The following is an 18,940-nucleotide window of genomic DNA, read 5'->3' on the forward strand; positions in this document are numbered from 1 at the left end:
CCCCTATCTCAAGACCATTAGTCTTTGGGTTTTGCTTGAATTGTGGTGGGAGGGGAGTCTGATGGGGTCAGCTTTCATTCTCGGGAGAAAATGTCATCATGAAAATGGCAATAACACAAATGAACTTTCACTTTAAAGGACAAGACGGGATTGGAAAGGTGTTTTAACTGCGCGCGCGGGTGTGTGTTTATGCACCACACGTGTGTGGCAAAGTATCAATCCTCTCCTGGGTTTAAACTTAATCGATTTACGTGGTGGCTTTTCTCTGCAAAGAATTTAGACATGATAAAAGGAGTCGGGAGGTTTTGTGAAGTAAAAGAGCGGCGACTGGTCCAAATTGCAAATCCTTGCAAGATAGAAGAGGATTTTGTTAAATATCTCGCAATTACAAAACTCCCCGGGGCGACTGATTATACAGTACTCAGACACCCACTTTAAGTGCACAAGGTTGCTAGCTGAACAGAAGATGATCTGTTTCCATACTCTGAACAAGCTGAGGTCTTCAGGGGCCTTGGACAACCTGAGCGAGCTGAGATGGATAGCTCAACTGTTTTCATTTCATTTCTACTTGTTCTATACACAGTTTGCAAAGGATTCATAATCAACTCATAATTACATTTCCTTGTTCACATACAAGCAGGTAACAAGGTAGCAGGGAGAATAAGATATTTATGCCCCTTAACTTGAAAGACAGATGAAAAACAGTTGGGTTCTAGTTGAAGTTTCCTCATGACACCAATTTCTTCCTTTTCTTTTAATAAATATTCATGATAACATTAAATTGCAAAGTATTTTTTTTTTCTTCAGTAATTAGTAGCAGAAGGGACTGATTTTGAAATTCTGTAACTAACCTACAGCAATCACAGCCTACATTTCATAGGGAAATGCACTTTATGGACTTTTCTGCTTTGATTCATGTTTTCAATTCATCTTTCAAGTAAATCTGAGAATTACTGTATTCGCTTTTCAGTAACGTTAGTGAAAGAAAGGAAAGTTACAGAAGCTAGATCAAAAGATGCAAGCTCAAATATGACATCTCGGTTTATTTAGAGTGTAATTTTTGTCTCTCTGCGGCAGGCTCCAATATGTGTTAGCTAACTGGAGGCGGCAGGGCAGTAACGTTGCGTTACCTCGGCCCTGGGAATGACGTCACACCCGAGTTATCGGCGTTCCAGTTACAGAATCTAACTTGGTTTCCTCCCACCTCCAAAGACATGTTTGTTAGGCTAATTGGTGACCCTTTAAATTAACCCTAGGTGTGAGTGTGAGTGCGAATGGTTGTTTTCCTCTGTGTTAGCCCCATGGTAGACTGGCGACCTGTCCAGGGTGTACCCCGCCTCTCACCCAATGACAGCTGGGATAGACTCCAGCGGAGGTAGAAGATGAGATGAGATGAAAAACTGTAAATCAAACAGATAACTTGAACTTAAAAGTTTTAACTGTTTAATGTAAATGTAGAAGAAATACACTATCAATCTGTTTTGGTTTTACCATGCTATTGTTTTTAGCCTTTGTTAGCGCGACATGGGCTTCACAGTATTACAACATATGTGTGTGAAAAAATACTGTCTGTACGACCAATTTACTGCAACAAAAACTAATCAGAAGTGCTAATAAATGGAATATTACAGGAGCTTCTAATTACTGTTTACACACTGGGCGGCCATCTTGGTAACTCATCTCAGCGGTGGTGAAGACTCCACGACATTGTGAGTAGAAAATTCCAACTCACAACTCGTAAATTCCTTCTTCTGACTACAATTGGAACGTATTATCCCAGCAGTGTGCATGCTTCCTGTTCGTAGCTAACTTGCAAACGTTAGCCACATTCAACAATCACGTGGACGCGCTTGAAGAAGCAGGCTAACATGAAGCTCAAAAATGTACGCCACCATTTCAATCACAATATCTTGTTTTATATCAACTACAGAACATATTGAGATTTTAAACTGACACCACTGACGAACGCTGAGTAATGAACGGCATCGCTTTTGTGGTTAATTACTGAAACTAATTAGTAAAATAATGTAATTACTCCTCGATGAGTTACGTAACAAGTAATTAAGCAACTTCCCCCCCGATGTTTTAATTCGCTCCTGCTCGTAAAACGTCTCTGAAACCGTTTCAACGTTTATCCCAAACCCTCGCGGTTCACCTCCTTTGCATCATCATCTTCGCAGAAGAAGGAGCAGATTTCACCTGTCATTGCTCCTGTAGCCGCAGAACTGTGCATCATGTGTGCATGTGCGCACATGTTTGTTTCTCTTCCGAGCATCTGCTGTCATCCAGTTGGTGAAAAACGAGGCGCATATAAGTCATCCAGTGAGAGGTAGTCACTAATAGGATAGAGGGTGCTCCCTCTCTGCTACCCAAGCCCATGCTGACACGCAACTTGTGCGCACATACACCGGCTGAGAGACTCACAGATACACACACACAGAGACACACATACAGGAATGAGCTATGGCCTTATTAGCCACCTCACTTCCTTGCAGTCGGTGTCCTCCCGTAAAAGCACAACACTGTTCCTGTCCGCTCCCCTACACATCCACCCATCCACCCATCCATCCATCCATCCATCCATCCATCCATCCATCCATCCATCCATCCATCCACCCTCTTGCTCCCTTAGCCTCGACCATTTCGTTCCGATTATTTGTTCTCCCTTTTCTCCTCTCTTCCTCTTTACCACACCTCCTTTCTTAATCATTTCCTCTTTACCTCATTCTCTCCTTCACACCACACCTCCCGTCACCCCTCCTTCCTCCCTCCCTCCTTTGGCACTTCCTTCTCTCCCCGGCTCGAGCACCTGATTTCTACCCTGCATTAAAATAGCTTCTTCCGCACCTCTTTCCTTTCCTCCGCATAGCACCCACCTGATTTACTTAGATCCCCCCCCTACCCCCGTCTCCAATCCTACCTCAACCTGACCCATCCCTCTTCTTCTCCTTTTTCTCCCTTTTCCATACTCTTCTAAACTTTCATCATACGCCTTCTCCGCTTGATCTATTAATCTCGCTCTGTTCTCGTTCAGTCTTCCTTATCCCCTTGGCTCCTTTCCTCCCTTCCTCCCTCCGTGCCTCCCTCCCTCTTTCTCACCCTACTTTATCCACCTCTCCCAGCCTCAGCACCTGCTACTGACGCTGTCTAGACTGGCTATGAAATAAATAAATAAATAAATAAATAAAATAAAGGGGGGCGGGCAGAGAAACGAGGAGGTGGCTGGAAGACGACGCAAATGCGGGGTGGGAGCTTGCAAATAAAGGAGGCTGCGGAAAAAAGATGAGGAGAAGAAGAAGAGCAGAAAGATAAAGACTACTGTAAAAAAGAGTTACTGTAAAAGGGTGCGCGATTCAAAGTGTCCATTTTTAGAAGAAGTAAGTGCCGCCACTTTGCCGCGGCTCCTTTCGAGCTGTCACTTTAATTCTCTTTTGTTCTAAATTGTTTGGCAGCTTCCAGGGAACACAACAGCAATCATTTTCCGTGGTCCGCCGCCTCGCACCCGCTGAACACCTCCGTCCACCCATCTGTGATTTCCCTTTTTTGACGCGCGCCCCATTTTTCAGGAGACGCGATAAACCTGTCCAGCCCCTGCATCGTGTCAAAGTGAGGGAAGGACTTTCTCGGTTTCTTCCGGATGAACAACATGAAATTTGTGGCATCTGTCCTGTCATATAGCAAGAAAGTGCGGTAGGTGGAGGAGGAGGAAAGAGGAGGAGGAAGGCCTCAACCCAGCGAAGAGGGAAATGAGGACAACCAGACGCACCATTCTGTGACAGTTACACACACACACACACACACACACACACACACACACACACACACACACACACACACACACGCACACACACAGATTTGTTTGATGGTCTGCTTGTTTGTGTGTGTGTTTCAGAGTGTATGTGCGTGCCTGACAGGAGGAGGTGTCCTGTCTATGTGTAACAGGATGTGATAATTAACCTTTCTCCTGCAGAGAGGAGCTTTTAAAGCCGAGGCTGTAAATTAGTTTTACCACAAACAAAACACATTACACAACTTAGGTTGTTTGGAGCTGTTGTGCATGAAAAATAAACCATTTCATGCCGGGGCCATTCTGCTTATTCAAGCCTGTGTGTTTGCTTACTCACCTGTCACACACCAACTTCAAACACCTGAGCGGCCACGCTGCCATGACAGAGACGCTGTACTTTTTAATCAAGCAGAATTATTCAAATGCCTCCCTTTAAAACGTCAGCTGACCTGCAGACTCACCAGTTGCCTAATTATTATTCTTATTTTTTTTTACCTTTTCATCTTTTCCTCTATAAGGAAATTACTGATAGCGACACTGTTAGCTATACAGTTACAGTATGTTTGGTGCAGTAATCAAGATACTTTAAAACATTACTGCAATCAGGCATATCGTTATGACCACTTGCCTAATATTGTTTAGGTCTCCCTTGTGCCTCCAAAACAGTTGTAACACATCAGAGAATGGACATGGGTCTTCTTGTCATGTTCTTTAGGTCTTTTGAGGGGAGGGGCCTCTGTGGATCATCCCACAGATACTTGATCAGTTTGGGATTTGGGCCAGGTCAGTAACTTGGATGGGGGTGTCTGGTCTGGTCTAGGTGGATGCAACATATCTAAGCGACATCTACACGAATGAATGCCAGGTCCAAAGTTTCCCAGCAGAACATTGAATTGTCACAAGATGGATCAATGTTATTTACTTCTTCTGTTCGGTCATAATGTTATGCCTGATCAGTGTATGTAAAAGTTCCTGTTGGACTAAAAACTGTCAAATGTGAGTGCACATAATAACTATAGTTGGATGCAATGTGGCTTCTCAAGGATATCAATATGTGAAGAGAAGAAGAAGTCAATTTACCACCATACCACACACTGAGCGACCTTCAACTCACACAGACCTGAGCTTCTGTTTGGTTTGCATTTTTAATTTCTCCATTTCTCTTTATTTGGGATTAGCGGGACCTGAGAACTATAAAAACTAAAAATTAATTTTCATGTCTGATCGTTGCTGTGCAAAAGCAGAATTGCAAATAATGAAGTCCCAATGTCCTCATTCGAGTACTTGGTAATTAGCCAAGATATGGCTTGTTGATATTTGCCTGTGATATTAAACTAGAAAAGTTAATAAGCATAAATAAACAAGTTTCACCTGTAAATTAAGATGAGGTTTTATGCTTTGTCCACTTTTGTTACGAGATCGGCTGTAGAAGGTCTCAGGAGCTTAAAACAAACGCACCTCCACTGAAGCCAAATGTGCTTTTTACGAAGCAGACCGTGAAGCTGAGCTTGGTGGAAAGACATGTAACAGTCTGACTGGGAAAAACCCGACTGTAAAAATGAAACGCACAATGTAAAGAGTGGGTAATGAGCCGGTAGATGGGCCCAAAGTTATTTTTACTTGTTGCTGTTCCAACTATTAATTATTTAAGACGGCTTAGAAGTCTTTCCACACAGTTTACATCCTGTTCTCCTACAGCATTCATGTGTTTGAGAAGAGCTGGATGCAGTTTTTGCCGACTTTCATGTCTTCCAGGAGAGAGAAGAAAGGCAGAAACAGGGGTGAAAGTAAAGAAAATGTGAATAATTTGACATAACGGAGGTAAAAGAGACCGAAAGTGAACTAGAAACAGGTCAAGATTTAGGTTTGGCACGTAGGCTACCACTGAGAAAAACTAGAATTAACGCGTCACGGACAGTGACAATGAACTTGTACCTTTTCATTAGTATCTTACTCTTTTAGCTTGTGAATTCTTTTTAATTGTGGCCAAAACTGTATTTCATGAGGTGACCTTTGACCCCCACAATCTAGTCAGTTCATCCTGGGACGTTTGTGCCAAATTTGGAGAAAAATAAAAATCTGGAGAGGTGTTCCAGAAATATGACACTTGCAAGTATTTTAACTTCACCTTCACAAGAACGAGGCAGGCAGACAGACAGACAGACAGACATATATATATACATAATATTATCCCTCCAGTCATGGCTGTCACTGGCGCATAACAAGATGTCATGATCTTGTATTTTTGGTAGCTCTCTTGTAATCCTGCCTGGTTTCTTTGTGTTTCCTGTTTTTCTTTCGTAAGCTTCTTCCCCGGTGTCTCTTGTCCCACTTTACTAGTTTGATTGTTTTATTGGTTTCTCTTGTGTGCTCGGTTGTCATTAGTTTTTTACCCCCATGTCTCGTCAATCCATCTGTAAATGTAGTCCCGCTTTTCCTTTTGTTATTTGCCAAGATCTGTCGTGTTTCCCCTGTCAAGTCATCCGTGGTTTGCTTCTGCGCTGTTGTCCCCGTGCTGTGAATTCACAGCCCAGGTTTGGCTTTTGGGTTTTTTGGATTGCGCCCGTTTTTGGATCTGTGTTTTCAGACACCCTGCAGCACCTTCCTGTTTTTGTAAATTGTCATTAAATTTACTTTGAGTAAAGCCAGTCTCCCTGGACTGTGTGTCTGCATTTGGGTCGTCTCTCCCCTGCTTACGTTGACAAAAAAAATTTAATATGCAATAAAGTATTTGACAAGTGTCTCATTGTGACAATTTTTAAATACAATAAAAATATATTTTTAAAATAAAACATGATGTGATGGGATGATGTGATCCCATATAGTGCTACTATGGAATTAAAGAATTCATCTGTCTAAACAGGTGAGTGAATCAGCTACACTTTGCGCTCTATCAACTAATTTTGATTTACAGCACATCCTTTATCATTCTTACGTGAAAAGAGGCAGAAGAAAAGTACAGAATCAAGCAAAAGTCTTATATACATAAGTAAAAACACAAGGCCCCAATCGTGGAGATGCTGATTCGCATTGGATTATTACAGGACCTCTGTCTCATGAGAAGTAGGGTAGGTGATTTGCAGTGTAATTTTTCCTTTACGAGTCACACGGGATTACGATCACAGACAACATCTGCAATTGTTACAAAATTACCAGAGGTCCGTAGGTAAAACTAGTACCATGCAACTACTGCTTCAGTCTCAAATTTGTTAAATTACCCCGTCAAGATTACAGATTATATGTTATATGTTAAATAGTTAGGGGGTGACTGAGAATTCTGCTGGAATTACCTTTCTAACTCAAGCTGAATTAATTTCAGATGCATCGGTTCCACTTTTTAAGTACAAGTACTTACGGTATCTGTCAATACCAAGTACAGATATGAGTGTTTAATAATAGAGAGTATGCATTGACGTCTGCCCGCCCCCGCTGAGTGGCAGAAACATGGTGAAATGCATCACCATGTGAATACAGAGAGACCGGGTAAAATGTGGATTATCAGATCAAATTACTAGGAACCACCACGAACAACACGTGGCCAGAAATCAGTTCTCCTGACATTTATAAGGACATGATCTCCACACCAGGAAATACTATACTTATACTAAGGTGTGACCTCTTGGTACTTTACACAGCACAGCTCCGACGGCTTTAAACTAGAGTGCCCCCTTATTTGGAAAAGTGGATTTGCCTCAGTTTCAGGTTGTTAAAGTTAGTTTTAGGTCATTCCAGTTAAGATAAATATAGCTAAATGAAAGACGCTGAGAGCTTCACTGAGAAGCCATACAATACTGTAACGTCCGACCGTAACTTAACGTAGCTTAAGGTAACTTCAGAGGTAATTTAAGGTATGACTTCATCTCATAAATTAATATTACCCGACACTAAATGTGAACCACAACACCAGGTTTCTGTGCCTGGATTCCAGCTGTTTCTCAATGACTAAAGAATGATTCAAACAAATGCTGCTAATCTCCATGTTCACTTTTGTTGCTGCTCGGTGACCGTAACCACGGAGGCTTCGTTTGCTGTGACGCCACATGCACACCCTCCATAACACTACAATTCTTAGCGACTTTCAAAAAGCGTTTTGTTTTCGGGTTAGACAGTGCTGCACCAATATCACCTCTGTAGCTGTGTTTATATCAAAAAACTGAAAATAATATTTTCAGGGGCAAATGTGGCTGAGGAGGTCCGGAGATACGAACGTTTGAACGGCTTCCACTTCGGCGAAAGTTTCAGTTCCCACTGTTGAAAGTGCAGCAGGAGGAAGGAACAAAAACCATGCTAGAAAAGTCGGAGTGAGTCAGAATGAAGCACAAGCATAAATGGCTACTACGCACGTAGGTTACACCATCTATGTCTCACAGAGGTATAATATTCTCGCTTTACAATGAGTGTGCATTGCCTTCAACTCAAACACCAGAGTAAACTGAGCCTGTCATTAACAGCAAACACACAACGACGGGTAATAGAACTATACATTGGCCTACTACCTTACTTGACTGAAAAACAGTATTTAAGTAAATGCACCTGGTCGCAAAGATTCACAACCGAGGAAAAAGAAACAAAAGTCAGCGGCTCAACTGAGGGCCAATGCGGCAGATGGGCCAACAGTAGAGTAACATATGACTTTGTGCCCCGAGTGTCTCCTGTAGCAGCACGCCAGCCAAACCTTGGCCACTAATGAGGCTTTACACAAAGTCCCAACAGAGCCCACTCCAAACGCTGAACCAGACACACACACACACACAAGGAAGGAGGCCGAGAATAAGATGTCGGCACATGGCCTAACACACTTCCACGCACACTGAGACAAGCGCACGCACATGCTTTCACACAACCTCAGGCAAAAAAAAAAAAAAGGCAAATTGGATTGGCATCCCTCTCTGGTTGTCCAAGTAGTGAGGCAGTTAGGTGTGGGAGATTTGGACAAAATTCAACTATAATTCAACTCATATGTAACGATAATACAAATGAGTTACACGTATTGTGAGTATATTTATTGCATGATCAGAGTTTGCTTTTTACTGATATGCATTGACATGTTTTCCTTAATTTATCTTTAGGTGTACATTGATTAATGAAACTTTACTGTCATTCTAACAATGTATACTACATACATGATGTGGAACAAGATTACTGGACCATTGCTGCAAAGAAGGGCTTAGTTTTGGGGTCGAGAAGATTCTCAAGAGTCACAACTTCAGTGCAAAACCAAAAACACAGTTTGCATTATTCACTTCAACTTTTTGGCTTTATGAGATGTGAGCTGAAACTTCCATACTGAGAGTCAATACAGAAGCTTATGACTAGTGTATTAACTCTCTAAACTCGTACAAACTCTAACAAAACTTTAACAATTGTCAGGGAGTAATAGTTTTTAATATAGATCTAGAAATAAGTGTTTAACTGTTAACAACTACACAGTGTACAATGTGTTACAGTATATGACAATTAATTTATTTACCACCTTTATAGAGTTTCTACTAGTTAAAGATGGATAAAATAAAAAATTATCTCTGTGTCTTTGGTTGGGTATTCAACGAAGACTGAAATATTCATGACTGATGCCGACATTAGGTTAAACTGCAGTCATATTTAATGCTAATACACTGATTTATAGTTCAGATACATTAGAGGACCTATACTGGACATAGTGCAGCAAGTTTACACTCTTAGTAAAACCCCCTAATTATGACACTGTAGTTATACAGTTTGTGAAACATGTGCACGTAGAATAAGACCATGCATTTTGTATTAGTCCGTCTGTGAATTACCGTAATAACATGGTTGTTGGATTTAGCAAGCAGCTTGTACAATCTGTACACATGAATACTGAACATAAGCTGTTGAGACGTGGCAGTCTATGGACGAATGTGTGTAAGATTAAGTATCAGCGAAAACATCTATTTTACTGTTGAGTTCTTATGGTGTTAAGCTGGTTACATTATGTCTGGAGTCCTTTCTTCCAGGTTTTGGCCAATTCTCTTTAAATAATTTTCAATCTCCAGGGTCTAAAAAAAATAAGAGCACCAACATCGAGTTTAAAAAAGTTGCAGTAATGTTGATTTCTATTGCTGAACAACGCAAGAAGCTTCAGATGCTACGTGAGTTGTCTGTGCTTTTATCTGTCAGGTTAATTTCAGGACAGGTCGGGTTAGCAGCCGTCTGGGGGGAGGCGAGATGCTTCAGGGAGCAATAGGAAAAACTATGCAAGCACAACGTTGTTTGAGTAAATTAGACCCTGGTGGGCTTCTATAGTGTTGGCATTGGATGGGAAGCCAAGTATGTTACCATTGACTGTATATACTATGGACAAGCCCATCATGACGTCACCCATTAGATTCTGAACTTCAAAACTGAAGCCCAAAGTGGGCAGAGCCTGCGGTCGCCATGTTGGATGAGCTTTACTCTGCTCACACTTAGATACTCCAAATATGCACATAGGGGTCGTGATGAACATTGAAACCCGCCATTCAGCTCTCTGCTATCTGTCAGCTCAGGCTATTACCTGTCACTCAAAGCGGGAACACCCTTAATTATGCACCTTGAATAGTGACATTATTGACTATTGACATTAAAATCGTTATTTTGTACCAGGCTACAAAACATGTTTGCCATAAAGATCGGCCTTTTAACATGGGGGTCTATGGAGTTTTTTCCCCCTTTCGTAGCCACCCTCAAGTGGCCACTCGATCAACTGCAGTTTATCGTACTCCTGCATGGGCTTCATCGCTCAGACCTGTAGTTCGTCGCCTGTATGTTACAAATGTAATTTATTTATTGCTTCAGCTAGCTGAAGATGGCTAAATGCTATAATATCATGTATAATACTGACAGCTGACGAATGCCTTAACTCAACCTACAGCCATACTGTAAACAAATACACAGATTTATAGTTTAAATATGTTTTGAGGACCTGGTTGTTAAACTATTTTCACAGCACGCTAGACAAAGTAACTGAAACCACAAGTAATGAGTAAAAAGACTCAAAGACTCAAGACTTGTAAAGTGTACTCCCTGCTCACACTGCTACAATATCACACAGATGTCCTGTGTGCCCAAGGTCAGACCCAGCTGTGTGGTACTGTAGCACATCTCATTTTCTTTTCAAAACTATTGTGAGTCCACTGATATAATTACAGAGCATTCCTGCCCGAAAGTAACAAGTTAGAAATATAGTAAAGTTGAAATGTGAGGTGCATAAATAATGGTACTGCCTTTTAAAAACTTTAAAGAATTTTTTTGCAGCTATATGACCCACAGCTTGTGACGGGTCAGTTCAGTTGTGAGATGCTGAGGGTTTATGCTGCATTATTACAGTTTGTGGGACTTACTACAAAGACCTCATCATATATTATTAATAATTGAGATTTTTTTTTTTTTTTTTTTTTTTTTTTTTTACTAGTAGAGGGATTCAAATGCTTCACATGCGCTGTTAAGTGTAATGATGGCACATGTTCTGTGCATTTTCTGGTTATGACTTCACCGGGAGAGTGGCAGTGGGAGTGCTACCCAGAGTGTCTCTTTGTTATCTTAACACAACGTTATTGTGTGCCGCATCCTGAGCCAAAAAATATTCGAGGACGCAGATTGTTGCGTGACGCACACACTGTTCCAAAGAGTCGATGGCATGCTGTGTTTTATGGGTAAAAAAAAAAAACAGAGGAAGAAAGTACAAGAGAAAAAAGAAAAAGAAGAAAACTAATTGAGACTCTTACCTTAAGAAGCACTTGGGCACGTCAAACTGCAAAGAGAAGGAGGGAAACGGGGGAGAAACAGAGGAAAAGAGGCTGGAATTAGATTACGATAGCAACTTTTCTTCGGACAAGACACTTCACAGGAGAATACGTGAGCCAGGACTAGAGCAATTTCGAAAAGGCTGCTTTAATTTCACACGCTGGCTTGTTGTGCATTTATCTGCATTGTCTTTCCCCCGTCTTCTCCTGGAATTATTTACACTCCACTACACAGGTTTTTCTGTACATTGAAAAACAAAAAACAAATCATTCACCTCAAGAGTGGTTCAAAATTCCTGCTTTAAGTTGGCCTCAAATGGCTTTTTTTGAAATTTCAACTTTGCACTCTTCACACAAACACGATGCAGTGTATAAATTTGATGATTGGCTGATTTATTCAAGATTAAAACTATGTTAATTGATTGTGATCTTGATTTTCTTGACAAAGTCCAGAGCAGGACTAAGAAGAGCGCGGAGAGGAGCCACAGGAGGAAGCAGAGTGAAACACTTTGTGCCGCTCTGAATACTGTTTGTCAGTTACGATGCAGATAATAAATAAATAAACGTGGCTGCTCTTAAATTTGCTTTTGAGGGGGTGGCGTAAGAGAAAACTTGCGGAGTTTCGACAAACAAAAAAACAACAAAAAAACAAACAAACAAAAAAAAAACGCTCTCATCATAGACCTCACAGATTCACAGATTCACCGAATGTCTGGAAGCTGTACAATATTTATTCCTCTTCTTCCTTCCCCCCGCAGCTCCAAACTTTATCAAACCGGAGTGTGGAGCAGGAAGTGTGGAGATAGGACCGGTTTGTTAGTTTGTTGGTTTGTTGGGTGTTGTTCTTCCCTGTCATTCCTTGCCAGCCACTGACTTTTTGTACTTCACACTGCCACATTCTCCTGGCTGCAAGAGATGCAGCCTTGGAAAGAGATAGCACAAACACACTCGCCATAACAGCATAGTGATGTGCAAAAAAAAAAAAAAAAAAAAATCAACACAAAAAGTGACCAAGAAAATGCTTTCAGAATTAAAAAAAAGTGAAAAAAGGCGCTTCCTAATAAAATAAATAAACAGACATACATATTGCAGAGTTTGACCTGACTGGAAAACAAACATGTGAGACAGACTGGTTTCAGCCTTCTATTCAATTTCTGAAAAGGTTACCGAAATAGAATCGATATAACAGTCTTGCTTCCTGCAGGCTTTTGGCTTCAAGTTTTTTTTTTTTTTTGCCAGTTTTGCAAACAAAAAATTGCAGCAACTTGAGCTGGTCAAGTGGACAAGGCTGATACAGAAAAATCTTTTTCTGTACACTGTATGAAATGTCAGGCACTGCAAAAGGGGGATGGTCGACAATAAACGTGTTTGTCCATCTTTACGTACACCAATCAGCCACAACATTAAACCCACTGACTGGAGAAGTGAACGGCATTGGCCATATGGTGGCAATTCAATGTTCTGCTGGGAAACATTAGCTCCTGGCGTTCATGTGGACTTAGACATGACCAGACACCCTCACCCCAACAGCAATGACACTGCTTGAAGGCAGCAGCCATCCCCAGCAGGATGCAGCCTGACACGGGCACACACACAGAAATGCTTTAGGGACAACTAAAAACAAAATAAAAACATGAAGAACACCACAAGTGTTGACTAAAACATCCTTACTGTGAGAGTCTGTAACACACAAAAGGTCTCAGAGAAATACACCACACACTTTGTTTGGAAACGGCATTCTCTAATGGGGTTTACTTTTCCTTTACCCCAGCAAATATTATCTTAGTAGAGGTACCAAAGAAATGATGGTGTAAAATGTCACAAGTGCAGATGCAATATATACTAGCATTACTAGCTTGACTTAAGTAAAAGGGCCTAGCCTGTAATTAACCTAAGAATAAACGACGTGACGCCATAGCCATACCCTTTAAAATCAATCTGACACCCATGAGTGCACGCAGACATTCAAACTCACGCACACAGCGATCAGAGTGTTTCATTAGTGAGGAGCTAGATAGATAACCCTCCCGAAGGAGACATTGACCAAGAGGCCATTGATCTACTGAGCTAAGCCCATCTGTGTGTGGGTATGCGCGCAAGGACGAGTGTTAATGTGTGTGTGTTTGTGTGTAAGTTGGGGGGGGGTGTGGGAGTGCTCCACTGATGGAGTCTTTAAGTTGTTAGAGTAAGCACAGTAAATCTAATCCACTTTGTGTTTAATGGGAAGAGAAAGAAACAGGCTGTTGACATATTCATTAGGTCCAATTACGCCATCCAATCACTGCCATCTCACTCACTCAAAGCGGAGGGAGAGATCATCAGCAATATTTATTTATGTCTTGGCAGACCATCATGAGTAAAGATGAATGGTAGCGGGATGATGAATTAAAAAAAAACATATTTATTCCACTTACCGAAACGACAACATGGTGCATTTGGAGGCATCTAATTTCATTTGATCTCATTCAAGCCTGGCAGGGTTGTGAAGTGTAAATCAATCTGGCTAAAAACTGCGATCACTAAATTATACACTCTCATTGATGATTCGACGATTCAGGGGTTATAATCGTGACGTATGGCAACAAGGCAGTGACACAAGTGTATTTTGCATGCGGAGCTCATTGTAAACGCGCACAAAAACAAGACAAGGGCTTTTTCTGCTCACACATCATCTGGCTGGGTGTGTGCGCGCTTGAAGGTTTCCCATTTACATGTGGGGCCTTGTAATTAGCTTTCTAGCTTGTTCCCCTACATTGGATGTGAAGGTAATTGGGGCTTTTGGACACTCGCTCTCAATCTCTGTCAATGTGTGTGTAAGTGTGTGTGTGTGTGTGTGTGTGTGTGTGTGTGTGTGAATTCTGGAGGAGGGCCAAACCATTACTGTGTGCTCAGCCTGCTCTAAAGCAGCTTGTGATTCATTAGTAATGAGTCCATTTGCAAACTAAATGAGTGTTTGAGTGGCCGAACGGCGACGTGTGCAATGATTGTGTCCACTTAGTCTACTCGACACTGATCTACTATTTTTTTTTTCCTTTTCGTCGTGATACACACACATTCTCCCACTCGTGTACATGCAGGGATATGTCGTGTTTTTTTTTTAGAATGTGTTTTGACTGTGTGTGTGTGTGTTTGTTCAGCCAGCATGAGAAGCTCATGTGGAGATAATGAAGTCAGTCAGTTGTGCCATTAATTACTGTTTTACACCTGCTTGTCTCAGTTAATTAGACATGCTGACTCACACTCACACAAACACACATTTTTTTTCCACGACACGTGCGCACATATATACTCACACATGTGCGCGCACACACCAAAAACACATATCCTCCTCACGCTGACACGCAAACTTTCAGACAAGTTTCCTCGCAACTTCGAGACAAAAATACATTCTCATTTTCACTTTGACGAAGGTGAGATGGCACCGCTAAACACAGAGCGGTTCGGGGATCTCTCTCCCTCTCCCCCTCTTTCTTAGTCTCGCAAACACATCTCCTCGTACACCTCCTTCTCCTTTTTCTCACTCTCTCGTCCTCACACTCTCCCTTTCTGCGCGCGTTTTGTTACCGCCGTCTCTCAGTCGCACCGCAAAGTCTATTCTCTGATATAAACACACACACTATCTCCCAGCATTTGAACTTGGCCTAAGTGTGTGTGAGAGAGAGACACTCAGTATGTTTACATGCACATGAAAAAAAAAAAAATGAATAAATTTATTGTCTTAATCTGACTTTAACTGGACAACTTAAGCGCATGTAAACATGTTACTCCGACTAAAATCGGAGTTGTCCTTATCCGATTAAGACACAATGAAAATGTGATTGGAAATTGAATTTTTTCAGCCTGAATGTGCTCAATCGGACTTAACCTGCGGACAACCACTGCACTGGCGTATGACACTGGAAAAACAAAGAAAGCCGGTTGCAAAAGATGAAGGAAAACAGAACCGGTGCAGGATCTACTCAGGTGAGTATCTGGCAAATATATGTTTGGCCTGTATGTTCCACCTACATTGGGGTCCATTCAGCTTGGAGATCAGTTCGTGATTAGACAACGCAAGTTTAATTTATTTTTCACATTAGCACATTATCCATAAAATAGTAAAGTAACAAAATGACAAAATAATTTGAATTCAGTCCATCATTTGTATAGTAGGTGTCAAAAATTTTAAGAAGTTATATCCCGAATAAGGTTAAATAGAAATACAGTTTTTATCAATTTATCCACAGAATAAAAGGACAGTTAATAAATAGAATAAAAGTTGCTCTGCTTCGATAGCAACCGCTAACTGCCAAAATTGATAACCTCTCTTCCACTTCCGCTTCTTCCAGTTGTCCAACCAATTATAAAACGGGACGTCATCATCTAACGACTACGTGACGTCATCTGGAAGCACCGGATACTCACCCGAGCAGATCTGGTACCTACACCGGTCGGTAAACAGAGCAGGTAGAGGGATAGCGCCATCTTATCTGCACCATAAGCACCGCGCACATTACGTACGAGATTGAACAAGCTCAACTATTATCCATCTTGTTGTTGCTTAAAATGACATAATAGGTCAACCGGAGAGGGGGCTGTATTAACTCGCTGACAAGAGACACATCGCCCCCTAGTGTGGAGGAGGATGACATGTTCCTGTCAGTTTTTCAATTTTCTCCGCTGCATGTAAACTGGAACAAGGATCGCATTCAGAAAGTGGAACTTTGAGCACAGCTCCATTAAGCTGTGTGTATGTGTCTGTGTGTATGTGTGTGTCTCCTAGCCCATTTCCTCAACAAAGGCCACGGATGCTGCCAGTTTGCTGAATAAAAGATGACAGAGCCATAATATCAGGAGATTACCAGCTAACGAAACAATGATTTTGTCCAATTTAAACAGCGATCATTCGCATCACAAGCACTTTCCATATCAACTCTGATGTGATAACGTTCGCAACCAAATGAAAACGGTTTCATCTGCACACAGAGAGACTCCCCGACTCCTTCTCTCTCTCTCTCTTTCTCTCTCCCCCTTTTGTTCTCCCACTCCCGATATCCCTCTACCTCTCTCCCCCACATGCACGCACGCACACTGAGAGCATATGGCTATTTCTCTCCTCTTTGAAGGTTGCTTTGAAGCTATGGCACCAGTATCGATTGGCGCTCAGATGAGCTCGCTTCACCAGAGCCCTGCGATTATCTGTCGCTTTATTTCAAACAGAGCGCAAGAGAGGGAGGCTTACACACCCATCACTCACTCGTACTCTCACAGTCGGTTATATACCCATACATGAGGCTCACACGCGCGCGCACGTCCAGACACAAACGGGGATAATGAGATGAGCTTACACGCCGAATCCCGATACTTAAGGCAAGCCGCGCCTCAGAGCTGACAAGTGAGGAGTGAATGTTAAGACAGTGAGGACGTAGTGAGAAAAGGAGTCTATAAAGTCTGGCAAAGTGATGAAACTTAAGAGAAAAAAAATCCCCCCTACGGCTGTGCGCTGATTTAAAATAAATAAATAAATAAAATACATTCCTCCAAAAGACATTGTGAAAACCCGTTTGTCAAAATTAACATTGAAACTGAAAGTTCATTTGGAAAAAGACTGGGTTCTGGGTCAAGGTCGGCTTCATTTTAAAAACTTTTTTTTTTTTTTTTAATAATTCAAAACTAGAAAGAAAGCTATGATCCAGTTTCTTATTTTTTTTTTTAAAGTGTACCCACTGTGGTTTGTTACTTCGGACTATAGCGGGGATTATTCAAAGAGGGAATTTTTGCTCCATGCCCATAGGAGTGAGACGGAGAGTGAGCCAGGCTGACATGAAATGTTAATAGTGTGCCCAGAGCAGCAGAACTTCATAAAAGACTTGATTTAGAAACTACAGTGGCTTTCAGGAAGCTTGAACATCATCCTGTCACACAGAACTGGAAACACACACACACACACGCCACTCACGCTTTGATTAAAACCTGGAGCTATGCTGCTAAGTTGTTATTGAGAATAAACATTTTCTTAGTGTGTAGTTCATGCGCTAAAGTCCATCACTCATACAAAAAGAAACCCACCAGCACACGTGTGAAGAAGATCCATAGCTGGATAATCGTAGGTACTGTAGGGCTGGCCAGTATTTTTCATGCATGATCATGTGTTCACAACATTTTCTACTGGTTGTGAGAGGAACTAATGCAGTAGACTGACTAAGTATGGACTATTTTACTGTAATGATCTGTAAATATTGTGCTATGTTAGCATGGGGGCCATGCAGACCCATGCCATTGATGTGGAAATCCAGGGACATTTACAGCTCGGATAAATAAATAAATAAAATGCTATCAAGATTAAATGAAGAAACAGGGACAATTACAGTTTCATTTATTTGACATATTTATTCATATTTAAACATATTTAAACTACAATGTCTGTAACGTCAATAGCAGCGCAACCAGCTACCGTAATAATTGCAGTCTGTGCGCAACTTTTTTTTTCTCATTCATAAAAAGCTAAACTCTGGGACAGTTTTGGGGACAGTTTTATCCAGGTCATCTAAAACAGAGACTTTCCCCCAGAAATCAGGGACGTCTGATCATCCTAAAAACACAAACAAACAAACAAAAATCAACACAGCACCTTTTTTTCGGCACAAGTCCGCAGCTTAATTTTTTGGACCTTTCCATCTTCACCACGCCTCGCAGTGACGCAGTGGCACCATGTGTGTTTAGAAGCGTTACGTTGAAAATGGTCCTGTCTGACCGGTATGTCGGTGTATTAGAAATTCATATCGGGACAAAACGGGAAAAAATACCGGTATTCTGTTTGAACCGGTACACCGCCCAGCCCTAATCACAGGCATATGACAACATCTTATAATTCATATTTACACATGTGCTGCTCCAGTCTTTTCAATTTTCCTACATGTCAATCACATTCACCCTGATAATTTAATAAACCAAGAAGGACACCATTCATCGACTCATTGTTCCAAATGATGCTGTATGGGTTTATTATTAATAATAATAATTCATACTGTATTGATCCCACATAGGGAAATTATGTTCCTGGTGTTTGTCCCATCCATTCATTCACACAGTAGCGTTTACTCTCCATCCATCTGAACAGGTTATCACAACAGCAGATCTGATAGGTTTGGGTTAGCCCGTCCAAGACAGATGGGTTCCTCCAACTTTTCCTACAAGCATCAGGTCACTTTGAGCCCATGAAACACACAGCGTCATCATCACGGTCATCCTCCAGATCCACAACAAGTATTTTTATATCTAAATCATGTGTCTGATATATAGGTTTCGCAGTGGAACAAGGCTCATTTAAATTTAATATGTGATTTTGAAAGCATCTGACATTCCATAATAATTGTCTATTAAGGTTTGATATTGCTTTCACCCACACTGTGCACCTCTACGCATAAGAAAT

The 18,940-nt window shown here is 41.4% G+C and overlaps 1 protein-coding gene across 20 annotated transcripts in view; it reads right to left on the reverse strand.

Annotated features, from left to right (window-relative positions):
• The window catches only part of ptprdb (protein tyrosine phosphatase receptor type Db), a 162,839-nt gene that overhangs the window by 126,360 nt on the left and 17,539 nt on the right, over positions 1–18,940 (reverse strand). For all 20 annotated transcript variants that reach the window (XM_047577714.1, XM_047577704.1, XM_047577713.1 and 17 more), the window contains exon 3: positions 11,512–11,537. The gene's annotated coding sequence lies outside the window, so the exon portion shown is untranslated. The remainder of the gene's footprint in view (positions 1–11,511; positions 11,538–18,940) is intronic.

The sequence above is a fragment of the Mugil cephalus genome, chromosome 2, assembly GCF_022458985.1.
Source record: "Mugil cephalus isolate CIBA_MC_2020 chromosome 2, CIBA_Mcephalus_1.1, whole genome shotgun sequence".
Taxonomy (NCBI): domain Eukaryota; kingdom Metazoa; phylum Chordata; class Actinopteri; order Mugiliformes; family Mugilidae; genus Mugil; species Mugil cephalus.